The sequence below is a fragment of the Spermophilus citellus genome (genome assembly GCF_964194105.1).
Source record: "Spermophilus citellus genome assembly, chromosome: 4".
NCBI lineage: Eukaryota > Metazoa > Chordata > Mammalia > Rodentia > Sciuridae > Spermophilus > Spermophilus citellus.
In genome coordinates this window covers 28,615,851-28,626,922 of record NC_138185.1, presented here as the reverse complement: position 1 = coordinate 28,626,922, position 11,072 = coordinate 28,615,851, and the positions used below count along the sequence as shown (strand labels likewise).

Genomic DNA, 11,072 nt, shown 5'->3' with positions numbered 1-11,072 from the left:
AGCTAAATCCACCTATGTAACCGTTCTGGGGATGGAGGAAATCTAGTGGCTTCTCCCCTCGTTTGATCAAACTGTATTAAATTCATTTTCCCTTTTACATCCTTTTGTTTCTTACACAGCCAGGGGCTGGATCCAGACAGCTGGGATCCAGGCAGGTTCCTTGGCTTTGGCAGCTGGTAACATTTCAAAGACGTGGCTGGAAAGGGGCTTTTAAGAAAAACACTTCTAAATTGTAAAGCTGACAAGATGGCTCTCTCAGTCTTTCAAAAGATTTACACACGTACCAAAAGGGCAAGTGATTTATAAATAGATTTCTCCCAGAAATACTCTAAAAGGGTGAGCCCAAAATCTAGTTCCTTTTCGGCAACAAAGAAAACTCAATTCATTTACCATTACAATTGAAACGTTCTTCCCAGGAGGTGAAGTAGGGTTTTTGTTGTTGTTGCTTTTGTTTGTTTCTCCCCACAGAACCCTAACTAGTTTGTGGCCAAAGACACCAGAGTAGGCCAGTTCTTAATCAAGTGAATTTACGGTAAATTCTACGAGGGAAATGGAGCCTACAGACCACCCACAGCGATGCCGCAAGTTGATCAATTGACTATGGACTTCGACGCTTGCCTGCACCAAATGTTTTGGGGGTTTTTCTTTCTTAAACCCAAGCCCTTTGCTCCGTTCTTTGGAACACACTTCGGTTCACCCGAACCTGGGTCTTCCGAACTGAGACTCCACGGGAACCTTTTCTGCACTTTACAGTCTCAATACTGATTAGAGACCCGCGATCAGGATGTCAGATGAAAACGCCTGAGTGTGGCTTCCATCCTCCAAGAACTGGACGAGAACTTGTCACTATTTTTTTTTTTTTTTGATGACCTCGACCAGAACTGGGCCCCTGGGGAAGTGGGCGGGTAAGGGCTCTAACTGTGACGTGGGGAGATGGACTTGCCCAGGCTGCCTCCTCCTCGAGTAAAACGGTGATGATCCCCCGGTTCGCGAAGTCGAACCTACTGGGTGCTTAGGGTAAGTGGGGTGCCCAGGGGCTTCGGCTTCCTGAGGCAGAAAACCCTAGAAAAAAAGCACATCCGCTAACCGACGCGACCGAAGGCCGGACTCGATAACCGGCAGTCCCCTCGCCGCGTGGCCCCCGAGTCTGAAAGGGTTTGCGGAAGTCCTCGCAGAGGCTTCTGGGGAATGTAGTCCTTTTTTTGGAGAAGGGCTGAGGATGCTAGACACTTCTCCCGGGAACTAGCATCTGTTTTCAGCGGGAGACTGGGAGGCTGTCGCTACAGCAGCTATTGCATCATGCTGGTAAATTATCCATTGCACGGCCCATAAGCGGCTCCTTGGCGCCAAGGGGAGCCCTAACCTGCGAGGATCCTGGGAACTGTGGTTCTGCGTGGGTCAGCGGCGATGGCCTTCCACCTGGTCTTGGTGAGAGACTTACACGCATAGAGTGTGGCTAGTGGGGGTGAAGCAATGGGAGTGACCAGCCCTGAGCCCCAGAGTTGCTGAGCGCTAGAGCTACTTTGACATTTCTTCCCTTGGCTGGGGTGACAGGGACCTGGAACTCTGATTTCTTTTTTGAAGGAAGTAGGATTATCTTGACCAAACAATTCCCGGATTGGATGGACGGTACCAGTCATGCATTCCGAATTTGTTTGGGCTGTGAGGTTGACTTTAGTCAGGGCCAAACAGATAAAAATAGAGGAGCATCCTCTGTGGTGGAGGTGAGGCTAGGGCCCTGTATCCCAGAGTGATTTGGGTGGAGTAGCGTTCATTGGGTCCTGCATCTCCAAATGGTTGTGGGAACCCAAGGATGATCATGAATGCCAAAGCTTTTGTTTTTTAGTTTTTTATTAGTGGAGCTAGATTGTCCCAAGTGGTGAGTTGGTGGTTGTGGGTAGGAGGGAGTGTCAGATCTTGATATGCCTTGATTTGTTGGGGTGGGAGCTGGGCTTGGTGAAGGTGAGTCTCACACTGTCAGATATCCTTGGTCTGGAGGACCAGGGTTTTGTTTATTTTTTATTTTTTGGTGGTGGGGGGTGGTTTGGCCTTAAGTGGTGGACTACACCACACTGGCCTTTATGTAGGCAGAATTTTGATGGGGGGCAGGTCTGTTCCCAGATTCCTTGAACAGCAGGTACCTATTCTGCTTTGTGGCAAAGATCCCTAATTTGGTTGTAATGTGGATGGCCAGTTTGATTGATTTCCCCTTTCCTTGTCTGCTTTTCTCTCATGTATTTGAGGATATTAGGTTAGGTAGGGTGGGGACCTCCAAGGGATATTGGTTGACTATCCAAATCACTTCCAGCCTCTGATGGAGCAGGAAAATTAAAATTCTATCTTTAAATTTTTTTTGGGGGGGTAGTAAGAACAACTTTTGAATCTACCCAGTAGATTGTGCAGTGAACTCTCACGCACCCATCACCAAATTCAGTATTTGTTAACTCAAGGCCAATATTTTTTTCATCTACATCACTTCAAGTCCTGTGTGTAGATACACTTTGAGAGTTGTCAGATCCCCTATGGGTTGGTCATTACTGACCCAACTAGCTAAGAGTATGGCACTGCAGAACTAGCATTCAAATCTGGTCACTTTCTAGCTTTGTCAGTTTGAGCTACATATGTAACAGGAGTGTCTGGGAGATAAAACTTGTTTGGTGCCTGGAATCCTCTGGTATATAATAAGAGTGTAGAAAGTGTTAACTAGTACTAATAATTACAACTTGAGGCCTATACATATTTAAAGGATGAATATGTAATGGCAGCATGAATATGTAATGTATTCTGATGCCCACACCTGGCTCTGTTTCCCAGAAGCTGTGTTCATTCTTCTCTGACAGATGTATGGCTTTAACAAACAATCAAACAAACAAACAACAACAACAAAAACTGGGGAGTTAATCCAGGAGCACTTTACTGAGCTAGTTACATCCCCAGCCCTAAAAATTTATTTTTAAATTTTGAGATAGGAGTCTCACTAAATTGCTGGGGGTTTCACTGAGGCTGTTCTTGAAATTAACAATCCTCCTGTCTCAGCCTCCTGAGCTGCTGGGATTACAGAATTGCACCCTGGATTTCTTTCTTTCCTTCTCCTTGTTTTTTGTTTTTTTTAGAAGAGGAGCTCCTTCATTTCAAACTTGTGGATTTCTCCTCTGGCTCTTGAGGCCAGGAGAAAATCCTGAAGCTCACACTACCTGTTTTCTCCTCAGGTCCATTTTCTCAGATCCCTGCCTACCAGGAAAGTACTTTTATAAAGTCTTCTGGGATCTTGGCAACCTACTCTGAGGTGGGTACTACTTACCTTTCACCTTATAAGTCTTCTTTGCTCCAAACCATGGGCAAATTTGCTTTGTTTCTCCTGATGTCTTGTGTTTTGCTATGTCCAATTGAGGCTCCAGGTTTTTTTCCCCCAGGGCTGTTTTGAGGGCAAGAGCTTTGACAAGGAATATTCCTTTAAGCCTGGGCTCTTGTTCAGGTTCCCACCATCCTGTACCAACATCATTTCATCATGGCTGCTGGATTCTCAGGGCTTTGTCAGCTGCTATGAAAATCAAAAAAACTGATGGTAACCACCATTAATTGGCAGTTGGCACAGGCCAGGTGCTGGGCTCTACAGTCATCACAATATTTTATTCCCTCAACAATTTGAATGTTAGGAGTCAGGATTACCATTTTATGGAAATTGCATGGTACAGAAGTTAAGAAACTTTTGCCTGTGTGACATGACTGGGTCCAGGTGGAATTGGCCTTTGGAGCCTGTCAGTTTACCCAAATTTAAGCATTCTTTCTGTACTATTAGCTTTTTTACTGGTCAGCATCCCTGCCTGTTCTCCGATGGTATGACAAGTGCAGAGACACAGTCGTGTCCTAGACACAGCCACAGATCCTAGCACATTGATATCCCCATCAGTAGTGAGGACTGGGGCTGGGTGAGAATGGGTTTTGGCTTCAGGACCTTGGAGCAGCATGTTTTACTATTCATCAAATATCCTGGTGTGCTTCCTTTGTGGCCTCTCCTTAGAGATTTATACCTCTTACCCTGTTGAACTCAGGAGTGGTCATGTGATTTGTTTTGCCAGTGAGCCGTGATCAGAAATCTCTCTTTGGGTAGAATTTTTTTTAAATTTTTATTTATTTTTGGATACTAGGGATTGAATTTAGGAGCATTCTACCTCTGAGTGGTATCCCAAACCTTTTTTACTTTTGTGAGACCTTTGCTAAGTTGCTGAGGGTATTGCTCAACAACTTGGAGGCTAATAACAGCCTGAAATTTATTATCCTTCTGCATCAGCCTCCCAAATTGCTGAGATTACAGGCATGTGCCACTTGGCTGGCAGCAGAATAAAAGTTTTAAGAGCCCAGGCCTGGTTCTTCATCTTTTATCTCCCTTTACCACTCAGCTTGCCATTTTCCAAATAGCAAGTTACCCTTGATCCTGGAGGGAAGATGACAAATGGCACAATTATAGTTGACAGATATGGGGCCTGAGTGAGAAATAAATCTTCATCCTATCAAGCACTGACATTTTGAAGGGTTGTTTGGTACCATAGAACATTCTCTGGAATGAGAATCATGAATTCTAGGCTTGGCTCTGACACTCAATGGCTACTATGTAATCTTAAGGTCAAAGAAAAGCTGAACTTTTAGTGCTTCGGTTTCCTCCTCTGTAAGATGGAAAGATGAACGATATCTACCTCTGGGCTGTGTTTTGGAGAGTAATGGAACTCTGTGCCTAGTATAGCACCCACCTTGTCATGTTAGCCACAGGTGCCAGTTTTGCTAGGAGAAAGAAGGCTGTTGTGCTGTACGAATATATGACCCGTGAGTCTCAGGGCTCTCATAGCAATCCAACCTGACATCCAGTCTTATTCCTCCTTTTGTGTAGTTTGTAGCTCTGCACCACGACCTTTTCACAGTAGAACCTACATCCCTTTTTGAAACACGCTATTCTCAGAAAAGAGATGATGGAATCATGCAGTGCTTAGAAGTGGCACTATTACTTTCACTCACATTTCGTGGTCTAAGGCAAGTTGCAAGGCCAAGCCTGATGTTGGGCAGGGAAATACAGTACTACTGTAGAGAAACAATAATTGAGCACAGTGATAAAATTTATCACGAAGACCTGTTCAATTTTGGTCACTAGCAAGATGACAGAGGTACATTTTTTTTAATATTTATTTTTTTGTTGTAGTTGGACACAATACCTTTATTTTACTTATTTGTATGTGGTACTAAGGATCGAACCCAGGGCCTCGCTTGTGCTAGGTGAGTGCTCTACTGCTGAGCCACAACCCCAGCCCCAGAGGTAAATTTCTTATTACAAGAAGCTCACAGTCTAGTAAAAGCTATATAAATTCTAAAAACATTATATAGTGGAGTTGCAGTATCATGTGACCAAGGTCAGAGGCCCAAGTTGACAGAAGAAGTGAGCATCTCTGCTTGTGGTATTGTGGGATGGATCACAGGAGCACCTCAGGAGAACTCCAGGTAGCCTCAGAAGGGTACTAGCAACAGGAGGACTGTAGTTCCTTGGGTTTAGAATCTGGACAAAGTGTTTGAGGAGCTCTTGCAGGTGGCCTTCCTCCTAACACCACCTGCTTCTTTCAGGACCATGTGAATCAAGTACTTAGACTTGGACCCTCCAAAGCCATGAATGAACATATCTGATAAAGTTAAGAGGCATGCACACACAGAAATAGAAAGGGGGGTTATATTAATAGAGTCATCATGGAACTCTCCTGAGTTTAGACCCCCCAAAACTTTGTAGAGTACAGAGACATTGAGGATTGAACGTACATGGGACCTTGGCCTGGGGGAGTTAGAAGCTAAATCCTGCATGTTCTGATTGGTCTGGAAGGAGACGTTCAGGGGCTCCTTCTACACTGGCATTACACTATCTTCTGTCCTCTCTCTGACTTGGGTTTCAGAGAGCGAAGACTGATCCAAAGACTGATGCAAAGATGGAAGAACCTGTAAGTCTTGAAAGGTAAGGAGCGAGTGGCAGGAGACAGTTGAGGGCCTACAGGCTAGAAAAGAATGAAGGCAGAAAATCAGGGAGCCCCTGTAGATGGAAACTCCATGCTTGTTGAATGAAGAGGATGTGAAAGGATGGGATACTTGCTGAAGAGTCATGGGCTTAGGGACCACAATAAAGGCCCCAGCAACATCACATGGCTTCTCTATCCCATGGACCCTGGATGCATGGAAACAGGATGGGCTTTTAGAGTTAGGGTTGGAAGAGGTCACTGCAGCAGCAGAACTCCATCTTGAGATGAAATCACATCTCGTTGGCCTTCTAATGGAAATTTAAGCCACACTCTGGACTGACTGTGAGGCCATGATGCTGTTTGATCCCTTTAGCCTGGGAGATCAGAAGCAGGAGAAGATTTACCTTCAAAAATGGGGAAGATGTGGAGACCATGAAGTAGCTGACTCAAAATCACAAGGCAGAAGGTAAGAATTTTTGATGGTCTGGAGAAGTGAAGAAGGGGCCAAATATCCAGCTTCTCCATGTTTTAGGTCACAGCTGAGTCAACTATCTACTTCCCCATCCCAGATTTCAGAAGAACTGCTTCCTGAGCATCACGGGAGTTCTGATCTTATAGCCTCTTTTTCTTCCCTTAGGTCTGCCATCTAATAGTACTGACTATTTTATTTGGAGACAGGTCTCCAGAAGTTGCTTAGGGCCTTTCAATTGCTGAGGCTGACCTTGAACTCATGATCCTCCTGCCTCAGCCTCCAAAGCCACTGGGATTACAGGTATGAGCCATTGTGTCCTGCAAAATAAAAATTAAAAAAAAAGTTTTCTAATATTTTCTTCTCTAAATCCTTGCCATCCCCTGGTGCCCAGCATAAGTTCCACATCCTTGATGGCTGTTTTTCTTCTCTTCTCCCATCCTCTGTTCTTCCATCTCTGAATCCCTCCCTTATGGAGTCTGAAGGTCACTGTCCTGAACACTGCTTCAGTTTTCTATTGATGCACACATCATTTTTCCAAAGAAACTGTAAAATTTTGAAGGTCTGGAATTTGTTTTGTGTCACTTATGTGCTAAACAGATTTTAACAGAAAGCCAGGCATGTAGTCATGCCCAGAAAAAGTTAGATAGAGAACTATGTACCCTGAAATGAAATAGATCCAGTTCTCACAGGTCCATACTTTTCAGGGCCAGGGAGCTGTGGTCCTCACACTGGAGAAAGTGGTGGTAGCCTGGTGTACATTCACTTACTCCTTTTTGTAGGTACTGGTTACATTCAGGAGTGTGACTGTGATCTGCCAGGAGCCAAATGGAAAACTGAGCACTGAGCAGAGGAACCTATACAAAGAAGCAATGCTAGAAATCTCCAGGAATCTGCTCTTGTTGGGTAAGGCTGTTTTCTTTCCTTTCCTTAATTCAGTAGAGATTTATTGATCCCCTGCTATCTTCCAGAAAATTTTCTAGACACATAGAACTCATTTTTTAAAAAATATTTTTTCAGTTGTAGATAGACACAAGAAACATATTCATAAATGAAATAATAACTCCTGCTCCATTAGGCCTACTTTCTAGTGTAAGGCAACAGACAATAAACAAAAGGCTTCATATGCAGGGGTATTATAGTACAGTATGTTAAAGGGTAATAATCACTTTATAGTAAAAACTAATGAGGGCTGGGGTTGTGGCTCAGTGGTAGAGCACCTGCCTTGCTCATGTGAGGCACTGGATTCTATCCTCAGCACCACATAAAAATAAATAAATAAAGATGTTGTGGGGGCTGGGGTTGTGGCTCAGTGGTAGAGCACTCACCTAGCACGTGTGAGGCCCTGGGTTCGATCCTCAGCACCACATAAAAATACATAAACAAAATAAAGGTATTGTGTACAATTAAAAAATAAAAAAAAAAAGATGTTGTGTTCATCACTAAAAATAATATTTAAAAAAATAATGAGATAAAGTAGGATAAATGGTATGAGTGACAGGGTGGCTATCTGATTTTTTGTTTGTTTGTTTGTTTTTGGTACTGAGTACCAACCCAGGGTGCTTTAGCACTGAGCTATATCTCTGGCTGCTATACCCCCTTTTAAAAATTTTTTATTTTGAGAAAGGGTCTCACTAAGTTGTATAGGGTCTTGCTAAGTTGATGAGGCTGGCCTCAAACTTGCGATACTCCTGCTTCAGCCTCCCGAGTTGCTAGGATCACAGGCCTGTGCCACTGTGCCTGACTTTGGCTGGCTAAATTTTGAAATTATATATTTGAAATCATTGAGGAAGTGACATTTGACTTGGTGATAGTGGTAGCTTAGATGATTTTAATAGAAGGAATAGACTAATTATTCCCTATCTGACACATAGAAGATGTTTTTGGTATGGATTTTCTGGATTTTAATAGAAAATGTCGCATGTAAAAGTGGAATATTCAAGAGTTATGAGTGGGAAACAAATTGTGTTGTATATATATTATCAATGGCAGGTGTGACAGTAAGACCCTCTCTATCCCAAGACAAGACAGCAGAGCTCAGAAACCCTGCTGTGGCTTCTCTAACCCAAAACTCCTTTTATTCCAGCAGAGCCAAAGCCAGAAATCTCCCCTGTTCCTCCTGCCTCTGGCTTTCTCCTGTCAACAGTTCCTCAACAGCATGTGCTTCAGATCTTTCCAGAGTTGTGTGCAGAAGGTCTCTTCCCTCCAGGAGATTCCAGCCCAGGGGGTTAGAAGCAACATAAGTAACAGCCATGTTATTAGAATGAAAGCCCAGAAGTTAAGAGGGAGAAGGTAGCTTCAAACCCTTGTGTGGGAGGATGGTGAAGAGAGAGACCTTGAGCACATCACCCAGTACATTCCAAGGACAGTCAGCAAATCCTAGAGAAGTTAATGCAGTGTAGAATTAGAGCCCTACTCAGCCCAAAGGGTTAACCTTGTACAATTGGACAAAGGGTTGGAGCAGTTAGAAACCTTGAGATTTGGAGCAGTCAGCTGTAAAGAGTGTGAGCCAGACTGTAACCCCACGCCAAACTTCATTACAAACGCCAGGACCCTCTTGGGCAAGTCCTGTGTTTGCAGTGATGGTGGGTGAGGCTTTACAGACATCATCAGAACACCACTGGACATACTTGCCATATGTGTGCAGAGAATGGGCGGAGTCTTTAGCTAAAAGCTCAGCCTCGACAGAGCCCAGAGAGCACATTCAGAAGAGGAACCTCTCTTGTACAGGGAGTGGGGAAAAGCTTTAGAAATAAGTCTATCAGTAGACATCAGAAGACTTGCTTAGGGGAGAAATTCTGCATTTACAGCAAGCGTGGGGAAGGCTTTGGCCAGATGCCATCTTTCTTCAGACACCAGAGGACACACTCAGGTGAGAAACCCTCCATGCCCCTGCAATGTGGACGAGGCTTCGGGGGGTCAGGGGACCCTCAGGAACCACCAGAGGACACACTTGGGGGAGAAGCCTCTGTTTGCAGGGAGTGTGAGTGAGGCGTTTGCTGCAAATCAACCCTCTTCCAACATGAGAGAATACACCCAGGAGAGAAGCTTTTTGTGTGCACTGAATGTGGGTAAGGTTTTAGTCACACCTTCTTGTCCACTGGAAGACACACTCGGGGAGAAGCATTATGTTTGTGGGGAGTGTGGGCAAGGCTTTAGCCAGAAATCAAATCTCATCAGACACTAGAAGACACACTGAGGGGAATCTTGTGTGTCTGGGCAGGAATTCTGGGCAAGACATGAGCCTTCAGTAAAACTTCATCTTATACCAGAGAGACACATAGGAAATGGTCCCCACATGTGTGTGGAGTATGAGTGATGTTTCAGAGGTGCCTCACCCTTCTTAGACATGAGAGAACACGTGGAGGAGAGGAACATCATGAGGGTACAGCATGGATAACTCTGTAGCCACAGGTCAGCCTCACCACGCACAAGAGGACACACTTGGGGGAAAGGTTTGCGTGTGCAGGGACTGTGGGTGGGGAGAGCATTAGCAGTAAGTCCAGACTTGGGAACATCCAGTGACAACCCTGAGGAATAAGTGTCACATGTTCAGGGTGTTGGTGAGCATCTGCAAAAGAGTGAAAGTCACCACAAGAGGGCCTTTTATGGTCACATGCCACAGGGAGAATCTATGAGTGGGGATGCTGTGGACCCTGCCCAGGTGACCTTTTCAAGGCCAACACCCCAGCTGCTTGAGAGAAAAAAGCTACTACTTGCAGAGATGGGTTCAGCTCTAGCACCAGCTCTTAGCCACAGCGAGCTACAGAATCTGGGGCTCTGCCCTTTCCCAAGAGGGGCTCTTGGCCAGTGACCTATGGATATCAGTAATTAAAACTCCACCCCTGTTCCCAAGGATCATTCCAGATCCAGAAATCCCCTCTGGACTGAATGATCTCTCAGTTGCAAATATGTTGCAGGTCAACCTCTTCCTCTGCCCAGTCCTGCCCTCACTCCATGGTGGACCCTGATTCTCCATCTCTGTCTCCAGGAAATCTAATCTAGCACCTTAGGTGTGAAAGGTGTGGATGAGGCTTTGGCTGTGTCATCCCTCAGCAAACGTCAGGGTATACAGAGAAGCAGCTCTGGGTGTCCTGAGGGCAGAAGGGGACTGGCAAGGACTTATGAAACAGGCACACTTCCCAGGAGAACAGCTTTTTGGTAGAAGCAGTTTTTCCCTGATTTTCTTCTTCAGCTGATAAGAGGGCAGAGTCTTGCCACCCTAAATCACTGCCTTGCCCATTCAGCAGAAGTCTTAACCCAACGGTAGGTACTCTTCTTTTTTTTTTTTTTTTGGTGGTACTAGGGATTGAATTCAGGGACTGTGCATGCAAGGCAAGCAATCTACCAACTGGACTATATCCCCAGTCCCAACCCTCTGAATGAGAGTAAAGAAGGCAATAACAATCACATAGACATTTTTCTACTTTTGTAATCAGATGGAATAAAAACGTAGGCATTATTTAAGTCATCAGAGAATGATCCGCTTGTTTTCTTTTCATACACCAGTTCTTTCCCATGGTTTCTTGTCCCTTGTTCTGGTCATATTCTCTTTAAGAAGTTCAGGCTGTGGGCCCTTGTCACTCATCTGACTGAAAAGGTCAAGGAATTCAAAT

At 44.7% G+C, this 11,072-nt stretch overlaps 1 long non-coding RNA gene across 1 annotated transcript; it reads left to right on the top strand.

Moving 5' to 3' along the window:
• Positions 1-4,828: 4,828 nt before the first annotated feature.
• On the top strand, positions 4,829-10,853 carry LOC308647256. Its single transcript, XR_014021611.1, has 3 exons — positions 4,829-6,759; positions 7,239-7,362; positions 8,546-10,853. It is a non-coding gene; the product is annotated as an uncharacterized lncRNA (long non-coding RNA).
• The last annotated feature ends 219 nt before the right edge of the window (positions 10,854-11,072 follow it).